The sequence below is a fragment of the Pezoporus flaviventris genome, unplaced genomic scaffold (assembly GCF_033815535.1).
Source record: "Pezoporus flaviventris isolate CSIRO_AGI_PZ_B2104156 unplaced genomic scaffold, CSIRO_AGI_Pfla_v1 ptg000013l, whole genome shotgun sequence".
In the NCBI taxonomy this organism is placed as follows: domain Eukaryota; kingdom Metazoa; phylum Chordata; class Aves; order Psittaciformes; family Psittacidae; genus Pezoporus; species Pezoporus flaviventris.
The window spans coordinates 19,932,501-19,948,480 of NW_026892561.1; the positions used below are offsets into that span (position 1 = coordinate 19,932,501).

A 15,980-nucleotide genomic window follows, 5' to 3' on the forward strand; every position below is an offset into this window, starting at 1 on the left:
GACACAGGGCTTGCAGAGCACCTATCATTGCCAGGATGTACTCTATGCATAGCTGGGGGAAGAGGCTGTCTTCTCCAAACACACACTAATGAGCTCAGGACCATGATATCATCTCACACAGCATACAAACCAACAGGACTGGATTCATGAGCTATTTCAGTTGGGCATTAGCCCAGTCTGAGTCAATCTTCAGGCAAGTGGCAGCAGCTCTAATATTTGGGTCTAACAAAAAAAAATATATATATATTATATAGAATATATACATGTTCTGAGCCCAAACCCTATCCCAGAGACACACAAGGTTCACTGGGATTCTGGGGAGAGGAGATGTCAAAGTATGTCAAAGTCCAGGAGGTTGGAAGCACAGCTATGGATTGAACATGGGTGTTCAGCAACATCAGCTGCTTCCCCAGCAGACGGGGCTCACTATGATACATCTCCCTCCCTGATTTTTAGGGAGGAAAGAAAAATTAAGCAAAGGAAGCAGCCAGAAGGCCATGCCAAGTCCCAGGCAGCCAGTGTGTAAGGCTGTGACCACCACACAGTAAATCCACACACACATCTCTTGGCTTTTGTGTTGTCACTGCCTCCCTTGCAGGCTTGGTCACACTTTCTGGAGCAGTATATTTAGGTAATTTATTCTCCCCCAGCAAGCTCAGCTCATGGGCAGCATGTGGCTCTCTGCAAAGGTCGCTCTGCTTTCTTAGCATCAGCTCTCCAGCCAGGTTTGACAGCTGGACACTAGGACCCACCAAAAACCTGTGTTTGTGGTAGTTTCTCTTCCCTCCCCTTAGACAGCATAGGGTTACTCAGAAAACAAGTTATCCTGAAACATGGCTTGAGAGATTTCCTTTAAAATAAATATTCAGGCTTTGAGGCCATTTTCCAACTCAACCCATACAAAGTTTAACTTCATACAAGTCTGTGAGCTGCTTTGATATGCTTCAATTTGCCTTCGCCAACCAACACATTGCTCCAGCAGCCAGACACAGACTGAATCCAGGAGTTGGAACAGCGCCTGCAGGATGCTTCACTGCCTTCAACAGCACTTGGCAGGCTACAGAACTGCTGTTCATGAGCACGTTTGCTCCCTCAATGTCTTACCTTGTCCCAGATCCCATTTTTCTGTGGATTTTTCACTACGAGATGGTCCCTTCCAGCAGCCGCAGTACTGCCTCCCAGCCCTGGGAAGTAGGGACTTTGGCAACCAATATACTTTTATGGCTATTTAAGATTTGATTTAAGCTCCTGCTGTCACAGCATACAGGAAAAAAAAATGCTGACAAGGAAAGCTGACATGAAATGCAGGCAAGTTTCCAGCATTTATCCCCCAAAAATTTTGACTAGGTGTAAGGATGACATTTTTAACCGTGAGGGTGGTGAAACACTGGAACACGTTCCCAAGAGAGGTGGTGGATGCACCATCCCCAGAGACATCCAAGGTCATGTTGGACAGGGCTCCGAGCAACCTGATCTAGTTGAAGATGCTCTTACATGGGAGTTTTGGATAGATGACATTTAAAGGTCTCTTCCAATCCAATTCTATTCTACGAAAACCCCATGCTAACAAGAACCACAGACCTGAAACAGACAGCTTGAGGCGTGCAAGCACAGCAGAGGCACCAGATAAGTGTCAGATGAACAGATTCTATTGACATCAGTAATTTTCACTTAAGTATTTTGGGCTCTCCAAACCAGCAAAATACTTTTTTTAAAAGCTCAGCTCAACATGAATTTGCATTTTCTTGTGCTGGAAAGTGCTTGCTGAGACTGTAAGCAGGTCTGTTGCAGGACAGATAGGCCCACCATGGGTACACCTATGACTACGGTCCAGTGTTGGAGCATTTCCAGAGCCAGGTAACAAGTCATCATCTCTCCCATGTCTCCAAAGCCTGTACACATCTCACAGTCATAAATCAATTTCCAGGCTTTTTCAGAATTAGATTCATAACACCGAAGCCTCGGGTCACACGTACTGAAGTGCTCCATGGGAATTCTAGGTCACTGGAGTGCTTTTTGAGAAGTAGTTTGGTTTTGATTGTTTTTTTTAAGCTCCTCAGAAAAGCAGGTACTTCAGTGGGGTTCTATTGGGTTTATGATAACATACAGAAGCATTATCCAGTGGTTTAAGTGTAGCAAAAATGCAAAACATGATAGCCAGCAGGATTTTAAGCCAATTCAGGGAGAGGGAGCATGGCAGCTCAAGGGAAGTAGTTCCTTGCCTGAGTCTCCAGCAGCTTCTACCCACCCAGATGCACTGATTCAGATGCAGGACACCCCTCTTCCAGCTTTATCAGCCACACTCATCATTTTCCAGGGCATTATCTGGGCAAAACACCCAGAAGAAACCCTAAGGCACGTGGACTGTTTGCCTAATTGGCTCAGGGCAGAGGTTTCCAGCGTCTCAGCTAACCCCTGTGGACACCCCTGTTGCACCAGGAGCAGGCAGAATTAGACACAGAGCGCTGAATGACCCCACTGCCTGTAGAACACCCTCTGTCGCTGTCCCCACAGTTTCACTGCATCCTGAGATGCTTCTCAGAGGTGCTCTTCACCTTCACTGCCTGGCCAGCTGTTATGGGAGGAGTTTTCAGTGAAACCCAGCAAACACATAACAGAGCAGTTTTGTCTGTAAATACATAAAAAACTCCAGAGGCCACTATAAAAAATATACATGTGCTGTATAACCCTGGCTGTGGTTGTGCCAGCCTAGGACTGTACACTATCGTGACTTTGGAAATCACCAATTTACCTGCAAATTCTCAGAATAAATCTTTTATTTTTCTACACGAGGAGCAGAAAACCCTGTGATAGGCACTGGCATGATCAGGGTTAGGAGCTACAGGAGCAGCACAGAGGAGATACAGAGAGCAGCTCTGAGAGACAGAGCAGCAGCTGGGTACACAATGAAGTCCTAGCATGAACCAAGCACCCCTCAAAACCATTGACAGGAAACATGGTAGAGGGAGACAGGTGAAGTGATGAGACCTTCCCACCCTGTCTTCTCCCATCCCATGCTTGACAGCAAACTCTACAAAGCTTAACATTGGTTGTTTTTAAATGTTGTTCTTCTCAGGGTGTGAAGATTTAAAAAAAAAACAATACTTGAACCTTCTCCAAACACATGGCTTTCCTTACAATTAACTGTTATTCCCTTTTAGCATCCCAGCTTTGCATAGAGCATACACTTGATCCCAACTGACATGAAAGAGCACAGAAATCAGTAGAGCCACATGGACATAAAGGAGTTGATGAGCCAGCCTAATTATTTATGGCTGGTACCACCCCCTGTAATTTGCCATCCCACCTGCAAGAGCTGCAGCAGCTTTAGAAAGGAGAAACATAGGGTGAAGAAGATGGAATTTCAAAATAGCTATTAGCAGCACTTGGCATTTCGTTGGTTTCTCCAGAGCAGCCAAGGCAGGCGTGTATGTAGCAGACTAGATCCTCTGCCAGGAAATTTAATCATATATGAGAATGATTGTAATGACTTGCAATCAGGAAACCTTCCATCAGTGCATCTTGTGGCACTGTACAAGCAGTAATGAGTGAAAACCCCTCTGCAAGATACATCAGGACACCGTAAGCTAAACACCAATCGTGCCCTGACTTCAGAGTGTCAATCTGTTTGGGTGGGAGAAGGTCTGAGGTGGGTACGGGCAGTCCTGGCTTGCTGCCTGCCCCTGGCCACAGGATTTTGTCCACATTGGCTCAGACCGGGGAAGCAATTCACGATAGAAGTACAGAACCTGGCAGAAGGCCTCATCACGTCCATGTGCTGCATGAAAAGCAACATTTCCTCCCCTTAAAAGCCCTACAAAACCAAATATTAGACAAAAATACATGTGAAGCTGCTATTCATCTTCCATCCAAGCTTTGTGTTAAAATTCTTTACTGCTTACTTCACTTATAAAAGAAGATGAGGTATCAGAGACATCACAATTCAGTTTTATCTCCTAGAGACCAGCCAAATACCCTGTTAGATGTGGGCAAGGCTAGCTGAGGTAGGAAGAGAACCCATCCAAATTTCAGACCAGATTGTAAAATTAAAGTTTTACCACAGTTTCATCAGTGGAGTCATCCCTCTCACCCACCCAGCTTCTCACGTGTCTAAGCAGTCTGTAGGGCTGATTTCCTTTCTCATATGCATTTTAGTAGAGTATTTTGGACTTTGTGGAGGAAAAGTGCTCTTTAGATAATCCCACCAGAGTAAGAGGACTTTGGGTTATTACATGTCTACCTAGAGTGGAAAATTAGATTGGCACCTCTGTACAGAGGTGAATTTTCACAAGCTCATGGTGGCTGTCATCTCAGCATTTCATAGGAAGATAGCCCTATATTATTGCCATTTCTTGAAGGGTATAAACAGCAGTGGCAGCAGCAAGAGGTATCCTCAGCAAAACAACACAGCCAGCACCAGGACGGAGGTTAAATGTCTGATTGCTGCTGCCCACCCTACACACTCAGCCACACCAAAGGAATTAATTATATCCCAAGAGGTAAAACAATCTCTCCAAAATGGAAACAGCTTGTGCCAGAATATAAGGCTGCTTGAAAGCCTCATGGTGACCTTCTCCAGAAGGATCTCCTAACCCACTGCAAGACCCAATTGGTGACATCATACATGTGTGCCAGTGTTGGGATGTTAGCTTGTCCTTGTTCCCCTCTCAAAGAGGACCACTCTGAAATGTCAGTGGATCTGTCCCTTGCAGCAAGGAACTGCACAAGGCTGTTCCCAGGTGGGACTCTGCCTTGCCAGTAAAGATGAACAGAGTTTCTTCTGCTGTTTCCCACTCATTTTCCGATGCAGAGCTTCTTGCACAAGTCTCCTGGAGGTTTCAACCCCAGTCTTTCTCCTGCTGCAACACTTTAAACATCAGCAGAACCACAGAGGTTCGACAAGTCCCCACTGCTTGTACAGTGACACAAGAAGTTCTGATGGAAGGTTTCCTGATTGCATCTCAAGCCTTCCCAACTGGTGGCCTCACCAGCAGTGAGGGATGCCCAGCTTCCAGACCTGGCAAAATAGCCCCATCCTCTGCAGTGCTTGTCCAAGCAACCTTGTTTCTCAGTTCAGCAAGCCCTACTCTGATAGCTGCACAATGTTACTTATCATTATTTACCTGTTTGATCAGAAATGAAGAAAGGCAGCAAAGATTGGCAAGAAAGATTGCTTCAAATGACTGTGGCTCAGAAAAAAAAAAAAGTCTCAGAAATTACAGGAGCTGAGCCAGCCTTTTGGGACACTGGGGACCACAGGAGTCAACTCAGAGATTAATTGAACCATTCATGAAAGGGGTTATATCACATCACTGTCTGTCACAGGACTGAAGGGGTCTCCTTCACCCTGAGTCTTACATCTCCACCCAGTTCTTCAGCATAAAAGCAGCCTTACAATTGATTTTAAGTGCTCACTTGTGAACTGTCTAACCCCAACACTTACAATGCTAGTGGGAGAACTAAAGTGAGCAAAACCAAGTTCTAGCTTAAGAAACACCACAAAGCAGTGGGCTCACTTCCAAACTCCTGCACCCCGCATCAGCTCCAGGCTCAATGAAATTATGTTACACATTTATATTCACTCCCTAATGAGGTACTCGCCAATTATAGAGCAATAAAAACCCAACCTGACTCAGATCTTCAGCTGGTGCAAGCCCATGTTGACTATAGCTATCTGCCCTTCCCAAGGATCTTGCTCTTCTCTGCAATAAAAGCACCGAGGCTATTCCCAGTTCTTCTATAGGGACACAAAACAGGGAGAGATATAGGTTTTCCCACTCACCTTCATTAATATGTTCTTCCGACAAAGCCCAGCAGAAGCAAATCTATTTTTAACCAAATTGTTCCAGCAGAAACCTTCAAAGCCTGCTATAAAAATGACTAAAGAGTATTACCTCTGGCATGCATTGATTAACGCCATTGTATATGTCTCCAGGGGCACTGGGGGGGTCTTTGCAGGCGCCCAGCCAACTCCAGACCTAGACTTGTTGGTGACTGTTATCCTGGCTGGCAGGAAGGTATATCCTAAGGAAATCTGGGATTTTGATCCCACTGCACACATCAGCATGAGTTATTGTAGAGAAACTCCATCCTAAAAGCCCAGACCAGCTCCATCCAGAGCCTGTGAGCCCCTTTCGCTGTCTGGGGCCAGACAGGTTCTTAGGAGAGCCCTGAACCACTGTGGCCTCTAATGCTCAGTGGCTCAAAAATGAGCCCCTGAAACATTCTTAAGGGATCTGGAGTCAGCTTGTTCTTCAAGAAGGTGCACATTTTTTCTTATTCATTGTGAAAGCATTTTTTAAGAGCATCAGGAAATAGAAGCAGGAGGAGAATTTCTCCCCCTTTTTCTGGCTACCTAAAGAGACCCAGTTTCAGTCCCCATTTTCCCACTTCCGTGTCTTGAGATATCAGAAAAGGGAGGACGAGGGCCAAACCTGCTGGTTGGATTACCCCACTGCAATGACTCTTAGGGTCAAAAGAATGGCAAATAGGGGAGGGGAGGTGAGGCAAGGCAACGACCTTGCTTCACACTGTTGTAACAGCAGCATGGTACTGCAAAGGGAAATCCTTGCTCCCAGTACTGTGCAGGGATAACCAGGGCAGATGAATCTGGTAATCTCCAATGTCTTGTATTTCCTGGGGGAAACACAAATCTGTGGGCAATGCCACATGCTCTTTGAGAAGCATGCTGGAATCCAAAAAAATCAGGGGAGGGATGAGGGACATGGTCCTGGGATGCGGAAGCCACATCTCCAGCACTGGGCTGGACTGGGACAGACGGGCAGTTCAGAGTACAGTATCTCTGGTACTGTGGCAGATGGTATCCATGTGCAGACCCAGGTCTATAGGTCTCACCTATATGTCCATGGCACGTGCTAACCTCGTGAGAATTCCTACACACTGCACCCCCAGTGCATCTCTTTCCACCTGGAAACGCCACCTCCCCTCTATACACACGTGTGGCTCATCAGAAGTGAGAAAAGGCCCAGATTAACCTGTCTGACACAACAGCATCTGCCCTGCCTTCCACACAGAGGGAACAAATGCCTGTCATCCTGTTCATCACCCAGAAGGAGGAATACATCCAGGATGTGTCAACCCCAGCCCAGGTGCCTGGGTCAGAAAAAAGTGGTTATTACTGCAAACTCTGTATACATTATTTATCAAATGAAGTCTCTACAGCAGGACTAAAATTCATTTCTCTGCTCCAGCTTGCTCATGCTCTCTTCATCTGTCTTTTCAATGGGAAATAATAGAAAACATTTGCAGGCTCCTTGTGGTCACTGCCACAAGGCTGTTCCCCTCCTGAGGAGGTCCCAGGAGGGACCTGGGACAAGCTTTGCCCAAGAAAAAACACCATGTAGCAACAGCCAGCTCCCCCGCAGCAGCTTTGCTCCAGCCTAAAATCTATTGCACAAGTTGTTGCTGCTCCAAATGTTCAGGTGGAAATTACAATAGGAAGGCAAGTAGAAAATACCAGTTACTGGAGGGTTCAAACCTGCCAGGTTGCATATACATGTAAATCAGCTGTAACGCACGGTTTAGTTTGAGCAATATATTAAAAAGGAAGGAAAATCTGAACTTCTTTTTTCAGTATGAGGTGTTATAAAGCAGGTGGGGGAAAGCCACAGCATGTGCAACCCTGGTCACATCACCGTATACCTCATCTCTGTGGTGTAAAAACACATGCACAGGGCGAAAACTAATGCAGAAACACAGCAGATGAGCATTTCTTTTCCATTCCCCCGCCTTTGGGTCAGGGTATAAATGACTAGGCAAATCAAAAAGCAAGTTAAAAAAACTGTGCTCATCTGACTTCAGCAGGTGGGTTTGCTTTTATTAAAAGCAAACCAAGTTCTTGGGTGCTTCTGCTCAGGATTCCCAGGGAAAAATGCTGCAATCTCCTAATTATGTTCAGAAAAAAGCCATGATAATAGCAGAGATTCTCCTCTCCTGGTCCACAGCACTGTTATCCATTTAAATGTGGTCACACTGGCAGCACACAGTGATTATACAGGGTGGTAGAGGTTGCAGCACATCCCGTTTCCTCAGCATGATTTTGCATTTCATTGCACACTTCTTTATCTTCATCAAGCTATGTGCTCAATCTGTGCTGGGGGTAGTGGGTGGCAGTGTTTTGGTGGTGAAGCATCACCCCAAACTGGGTCATTTGCATTAGCTTTGGCTAAGCCTTGAGGAAGTCCAGGTTGACTCATAGACTCTAATGCAACATGATAGCCAAGCATCAGCTAGATGATCATGAGGACTCGCTGCCAGCACCTAAGCTAAGTATTGGGAGCAAATGTTGAAAAAAAGCCTTATGCCCGTGACTGAGAGTGATTCAGATCTCACCAACTGGTTATGGGCTGTGGGTTCACAGCGCAATTGAGGTGATGTGAATTAACCAAGGAGGCTCTCATGACAGAAAGAGGGGAATGTCGCTGAGGGGGTAATGGAAAGGGGTGTCAAAGCCGTGGCTGTTGGATAGGGAGAAGAAGGAAGGTTTGACTTTCCTAGGCAGCAGCACCTCTGGAGTACTGTGCATGTGGGGAACACACCATGCCCACATTCACCTGGGTGCTATGTTACCCTCCAAAATAAATTACTTGTGCTCCATTGAAGATAAAACAAATCATATTTGGTTTTGTGCTTAATTCCAGTTGCTATGCAATTAAGTACTACCACATAATTAAATTGGATTTAGAGGGTGTTTATGCCCGGCAATGCTCCATAATTATGGTTAATTCCTCCTTTATGGCTTCTGAACATCTCCGGTGGAGCTCCAGGAGCCGCTGGGGCAGGCAGAGCAGGCTTCATGGGGCTCAGAAACATGGTGCACAGCTTTAGCAGCGGAGGGCAGCATCTTGGAAAGGCCTGGCCCTGTCCCAGTGTTTTTCTTTGGAAATTTAATCTCTCCCCAGGCCTGGAGCAGGAGCAGTGCCCCCAGGAGCATCATTATGGGCAAGTGGTGATGCAGGGAAGAACAGCAGAAGGAGCCATCCCAGTCTCTGCTCCCAGGCTCTCCCTGGTAAAACTGCTTTAATTCCCAGAGATGCTGCATAGGAATATAATAAACCTTTCTGCAACATACAGGTCCACTGAGAGGAGATTAATTTCATAACTGAGTGTGAATAAATATATATGGTGTGAAGTGCAGGGCTTGATGACTTTTCACAGGCAGGGAGCCCCAGGGTATGGGGCTGTCCCAGCAGCAGGGCAGCCAAGGCCATCTCAAATAGACTTCAAATCTTAGTGTTCAAAGGTCCAGGCTACAAAATACTTCCCTGGTACAACTCAAGTAACACATCCAGCCTCATAAGTAGGTGTGGAAGAGCTCATTTTTAGCAGCAAGCAACTCCCATTAGGATCTGAGATTTCAGGCACTGCTGGACCAGCATGTCACATATGGACCCAGAAGGGTCACGCTCCTGCAGGACGCTGGACTCCATGGGTCTTTACATTAGAATCAGAGATGCCTGCCTGTATATATATATATATATAAATTAAGACAGTCAAGACCACAATTTGTTTAGTGAAATGCTGTGATGGGCTTGGATTAGAGCCCTCACCCTTGCAAAAATGAGACTTATCCCAGTGGCTTCACAGGCTTCACAGGGAAGCTGGCAGGAGGGATCTTCATGGTATGAAGCCAGCCACGCCAAATCCAGACTTTACCTGTTGATGGGAAAATGAAAGGAGATTCTCCCTAAAACCTTTGCACTAACCTATTGCCTGCTTTCCTGTGGGAGCTTATAGAGGCTATTGATACATGCCATGACAATTCAATAAAAGAATATGTAATGAGAGCAAGATATAATATAGGCTGCGGAGTCATGCATGAATTATTAACCTGGTAGCATTTCAGTCAGTTGGAGGAACTATAGATTTCTTCCTCCACGTATAGTTAGGGAAGACTGGTAAAAGTGTCAAAGTATTTCATCCTTAAATATGTAATTAGCTAGGGGAAGACAATTCCCTTGCTGAGAGCTGCTTAGTGGCAGCATGAAATTGGTTTCCCAGGTGTGGTGCAGGTATTTGTCTTGATCCTCAGCTTTGGACCCAGGAGTTCCAAGGGTCCTGCCTTCAACTAACCAGCATTAGTTCACTCCTCTAAACTTTCCATCTCTTTTCAATTCCTCCAAAAGCCTGCAACACGTTGAGGGGGGACAGGGACTGCAATTAGGCAGAGGGTGCACGAGGAGCTCAGCAGGGATAGGACTCTATTTGCCTGCATGTAGCAAGGACCTTCACTCTGCCATGAAGCCCAGGGAACTAATGTAATGAAAACCTTTTTAAACAGACAACTTCTACATCAGTAGGTTAGTAATAACAGGGAGCTAGTGCTCCTCCCCTCAGAAATCTGTGGGAGGCAGTTCGGTCTGCAGGACAAGCTGCATCTCTGCATCTGCTCAGGATGGTCCTAATAGTGCAAATTAGCCTCACAACACCAAATCTGTAGTAAAGCTGCTGAGTATCTGACCCAATTACTTCCACTATTTCTCAGCTAGTGGCTGATGCAACACAAGTGCTTTCTGGTGAGACGTGCAAATCACAACAGTTTCTCACTGGATCATGAAACAAAGCAAAGCAAGGTGTGCACATTCCCATGCACACATCCTCACCTGCCAAGGCTGGAGGACTGTGGCACCTAGGAGTGATTTCAACATACATCTCAACAATGATGCTGATGCATGGGAGCAGTGGGTTGCTCTAAACCAGCGAGTGCTGCAGCTATCGCAGCCTTTTGGGAGGTCTAAAAAAACCAGTGTTGGGCTTCAGAGCTTTCCATCCGCCTCAGTTTCCCATCTGTGTGGTCACCTTAGAATGGAAAGCATATGGCTGGGAATATGACCAGGGACACCACAGAGCTGAATTTCCTTTCCTATGAGTCCAGCAAAATGAGATGAAAGCTGCACAAGCTGCATTTCGCTGTAGCATGGAGAAGGCACCATCTGCACTGAGTATTTGAGTATCTCCAGGGTGGTTTTGGGAGAACTGAGAACCATCCATCAGGGTTTTTTTTCTTATTTATGGAAAACCTCCAACACACTTTTCATCATAAAAGCCCAAATAATATGCTTGGAGGTTTCACGCCTGCTTCACACAGCACGCACCCCGGCCTCTCTCCCACCATTAGCAGCAGCCCCAAGCAAATCTGTTCTGGTGGTCTGGCTCCTGCCAGCCAGGCTCCGGCAGAGAACACACCACAGCTGGGTGTTGGCTAATATCTGCTACTCCTGCAGTGCTGAGGAAGCAATAGCAAGCTCTGCTTCTTGATGGTTTGTTGGTTCACATTAAGGATGACTGCCAGTCAAAATTCCACATAGAACTGATTTTCCAGTTTGTCATCTGCACCAAAAATCAGGGCTTGTGGTTTATCCAGTGTTCAAGAAAAGAGAATGCAATAAATTCATATTAATATGCATATACACATATATCTCTATGTGCTCTAGGTAGACTAAAAGGTTTCACAGCCAAAACAAAATGCTCACTTCATTTTCACATTTTTAGTCACTTCAAAATACACAAAGCAATTCCCCAAAACTGGCATGAAAGTACAAATATCATTGGACCATCCAAACATTAAATTATTTCTACAAAATGCTAGAGATAAAACTTCTGGCATCATCCCCATTGTGCAGAGCTGATGCCCTGTGCCTGTCCTGCAGCAGGCCCTGGGGCACAGTTGTCATTTCCTGTGTTCAATAAAACAGGGGCTGTAGATGCTGTTGGGGCACATGGCACTGCATCCTGGGGTGATGCTGACCCCCTCATCCCCAAACCACTCCCATACCATTAATGACTTCTCAGGATAGCTGCTCCAAGCATCACCACACACAGGTTCTCTTTCGCATTCCTAGCACTGAGCCGCTCACACATATACAACCCATCAGCAAAATGTAAAAATAGCTGAAAAGATATAATTAGTTTGTATGCACTGTGAATTTTATATGTTTTTTCTGTTTCCTCCTTCGGTGGCCCATAAGACACAATCCCAATGGAAACAGGCCATTTGGGAGGGAAAGAGAGTGCTTTGCTGTGGTGTATGTTTAGCAAAATCCCTCAAATATTTTTCTCAGTTTTATATTGTGTGTATTTTTTATTGAGCACCATACAGAAATTGCAGATCGATTCTTCCACAGCTCCCCAAAGTTGAAATGCTTTGGAGCTGAGAGCTCAGTGCCTGCCAAACTTCATAATTAACTTCAATAACTCTTTAATTTAAACTTTAATTCAAACGCTTGTGTTTCTGGGGAACTGTAGGGAAAAAAAGTAAAAAAAAAAAAAAAGGGCAAATCAAACCAAGGAAAACCCGATCTCGTAAAATAAAAGCATCAGCCCCAGCTTGTGCTGTGCCAGAGGCAACTGGAGATCAACTGTCCTGTGCGGGTGCAAGAGAATGGAGAGGCATTGCTCCAGCCTGATGGAAAGTGAAGAAGACATCACCATCAGATGCTGGGAAAGTTCCAGGCTCAAACCTTCCTTTGCTGTGCTGGCTGTGAGGTTTTCCAAAGCCACTACCAGGGATGGATGGACCCAAGCCCTGGGAACACCACTAGCTTGGAGTTCTATCTGAATTTGGTGACAATGAATGCAAAATTTTAAAAGACTAAAAAGCACCCCAGATAAATTTGCCCTAATGCAACTAATTTTATACATGAAATAACCACAGAAATTTGCCTTTTTTCCCTTGTACATGGAAAAAAAAACAAAACAGATATAGTCCCGGATCTGTTCACTCAGGCAATGGTTTCTAATGGCTCCGTTGCTGCCCATGGGTAGCATCAGCTGGGCAGGGAAGCACCATGAGGACAGGAGAACAAGGAAGCTGATACAGGAAAAATAATGCAACTTCTCTTCCCCAGCAGACAAGCCTCAAGCTGTCACACCATGTATGCAGCCCTGGAGCTCTGTCAGCAAAATCACTGCACTAACCCACCCCAGATGAGTTCATGGTGATGGGGTCTTTAGGGAAAAGTAAATCACTGACAGAAGAGCAGGAGACAAAGCAGAACCAGGTAGGGAATGGAGATGACAGACCCTGGGAATACATTGACAAATTTGGCAGGGTTTCAGAGCTGTCAGTCCAAGCCTCCAGGAAGATGTCAAGAATTAATAGGGATGTACAGCTAAAATGGTCTGCTGTGGGTTGGAGGACACCAAGAAGCATCCTCCTGTCCTGCAGAACCTTGATGTTTCTATTGAACCAGCCTGGGTTGAGCTGGGGACAGCCAGAACAGGGTGACTTTTCACCATTTCACAGTGAAGAGCCCATCCCGTGGCAATTAAGCCTGATCCAGCACCTAATCAATGCAGGATTACTTTTTCTTTCCTTTTTTTTTTTGCTTCTATGATCTTGTTTCTAATAACAATAATAAAGAGAAAGCTCCTTTTGCACCATGCCACAGCAATGCCACTACCCCCTCAGCATCACCCCCCACCCAAGGCCACCATGTAGAAGCAGTGCTGGAGGGGAGTACCATGATGTGCCACTCAGAAATGAGAGCCAGGCAGTATCACCCCAGTGTCCACTGTGATGAATATACCAAGAAAGAAATTCAGATTAATGAGCCTGGGGGTTTCTACTGGCAAATGAATGCTTTCAGTCTATGGGTTAGAGAGCTGTTAACTATCAGACCTTATTGCTGTCATTAGTAAGCAGTCTCTGCCATGTTTATCCACTTTGTCCACTGGCCTGTCTCCCACTCCCTTATTCCTGCATCCACCTGGAGGTTTTTTCTCCCCATCCTCTGGCTCCAGCTGTGCTCATAAACAGGCTCTGGTGTTTCTATTGAGCCACGCTGGAGCAGGGAGGGGAAGGATTTCATATACCCATGTCTAAGCTGCTCATGTAATCCTGCAAGGAGGCTTGCTTTGAAGCTCTGGCCCAGCTCAGTGCAGCTGGCTCATAGCCACAATTACTTCTACTCTGAGCACGCACATAAAAGCCAAGTGAGAGGCCAAGGAGCGAGTAGTTAGCCTCAAACACTGACAAGTCAAAGGCAGTCAGTGCTAATCAATCCTTGAGCCTTTCCCAGTCGCAGCTACCCCATTACACAGGGACAAGAAGTCCCTCCATGGGTCAGCTGGGGCCACCCAGAAGCCTCTGGGGAGCCCATAAAGCAAAGAAGGATTGGGGACGGAGGTGACAGAGTCTGAGAGTGCAGTCCCAAATCACTACTTATAGAGAATTAATCACACCTCTCTGTCATCTCCTGTGCCCTCCTTCTTTCTGTCTTCTGTGGGCACAGTCAGAGCCACCACAGGTGCTAAGGTGATGGAGTTATTTCCATTTTTCTTGCTTTTCTTACAACCAGGGAATAAAAGAGAGTCTACCAAAGGAGCCTCAGGTGCCTGCTCATGAGAAGAAAGAATTAAGCAGGGAGCAGAGAAGAAAAGGGTAGCAGAAACATTGCAGTAATATGGGATAATAACCCTGCAAACACTGTGAGGCAGCTGAATAGTGATATTTTCTGGAGCAGTGTGGTATTGTAGGAAAGGAATCAGTAAACAAATATTTTCATTCAGCAGCAGGGAAAGGGGGGAGGCACAGCTGTTCCCTGGGTAGGAACTCCAGACTAGGAGAGTCATTAGAAGTAAGGAAGGGCAATTGCTCAAGATTATGGTAATGGAAGATACCAGCAATGTCAGAAGTGGTGAGTGGCCCCAAGCATGGCTCAGCTGTGTATCACACCTGAACATTACACTGCCATCCTCTCCTTCCCCCGCCTAAAACACCTGAACTGCTGGAGTACTGCACCTGCCCTGCAATGCTAGTTCCTACGGCTTGGAGAAGACCCCACAGGAATAGGATGGAAGCATCCACCAAAAGCCATCAGGATATCATCCCCACCATCCTGTACTTCATGCCCCTCATGGCCAGTGTGCCCTAGTGTGAACCTAATGCAGCTTTGGCAATTTGGCTTTAAGTGTCTTGTTGGAAACACTGAACCTGACACTCCTTTGCACCTTTATTTCCCAGTTTCAGGAACTGGTATCAGAGCTACTGTGATAGGCAGCTGAGTCAGATCAGGTTGATGTCCCACCTCCTTTTGCCACCAAATATCCCAGCAGAAGGATCATATTGTAACTGGCAGATATGGCAATTTGCACCTCTCCATATAGTGGCCCTTCAAGGCAGGTTCCATGGAAATGGGTCACCCCGGCACTTGAGGTTTTTTAAGTCCTTGAGGTTTTAAGTCCTTCTTAACCCATGTAGTCCCACATGCTGATTTCTAGTCTTCATTCCTATATGAATGGCTAAGCCCTCTTGGAGTCTAAATACAGAGTTATTAAAGTTATCATGAATTAAAGCTGGACACTGCAAAAGCCATGTCCTGGATTTGAATCATGCCTAAACCCTGCAACTTCTTAGAACTCTGGTGAAAGTTCTGGTGATTCAGCAAGAAGGTCCTCAGTTCTTTGCATTTTTTTACCAGCACTGTAAAGAGCCTGTTTACCAGATTTAATGTGCCTGCTGCATCTTTTGCACTACTGGTGCAGAAAGAACCACAAAGCGCATCTCCAGCACTCACCAGTCCAGGTCCTACAAACCCAGAATGTAGGGAGCAGCAAACACAGCAATTTACATTCCCTTCTAAAATGCTGCAAGAAATCCAATTGATCATTTGTAGCTATTGGATGGAAATCTTTAATTAACTGTCCTGAACCTGAAGTAGTGCTAGGGCTCAGCTGAGAGCCCTTATTCACAGCACAGCAGCCACATTCCAGCAATCCTACATGGCCTGCATATAAGCTATATCCTGCAAAGAAAACACAAGGCTAAGATTATCACTGAGTGCAATGACGTTGCAGACACTGCCTCACCTGCCTGTTAACACTATCTTCTGATGGACCAGGCAGTGATTCCTCATGGCAAACCAGTTGGATTTAAGTATTGGTCAGCAGACAACAATCCCAATGAGTAATGGGGGTGAATCCATTCCCAGTGCAACTAGGCTGGCACCAGTGATTTTAGG

At 45.8% G+C, this 15,980-nt stretch overlaps 1 protein-coding gene across 1 annotated transcript in view; it reads left to right on the top strand.

The window, feature by feature from the left end:
* TNR (tenascin R) overlaps window positions 1-15,980 on the top strand; it is a 74,612-nt gene that overhangs the window by 26,668 nt on the left and 31,964 nt on the right. The gene's annotated exons all lie outside the window — the stretch shown is intronic.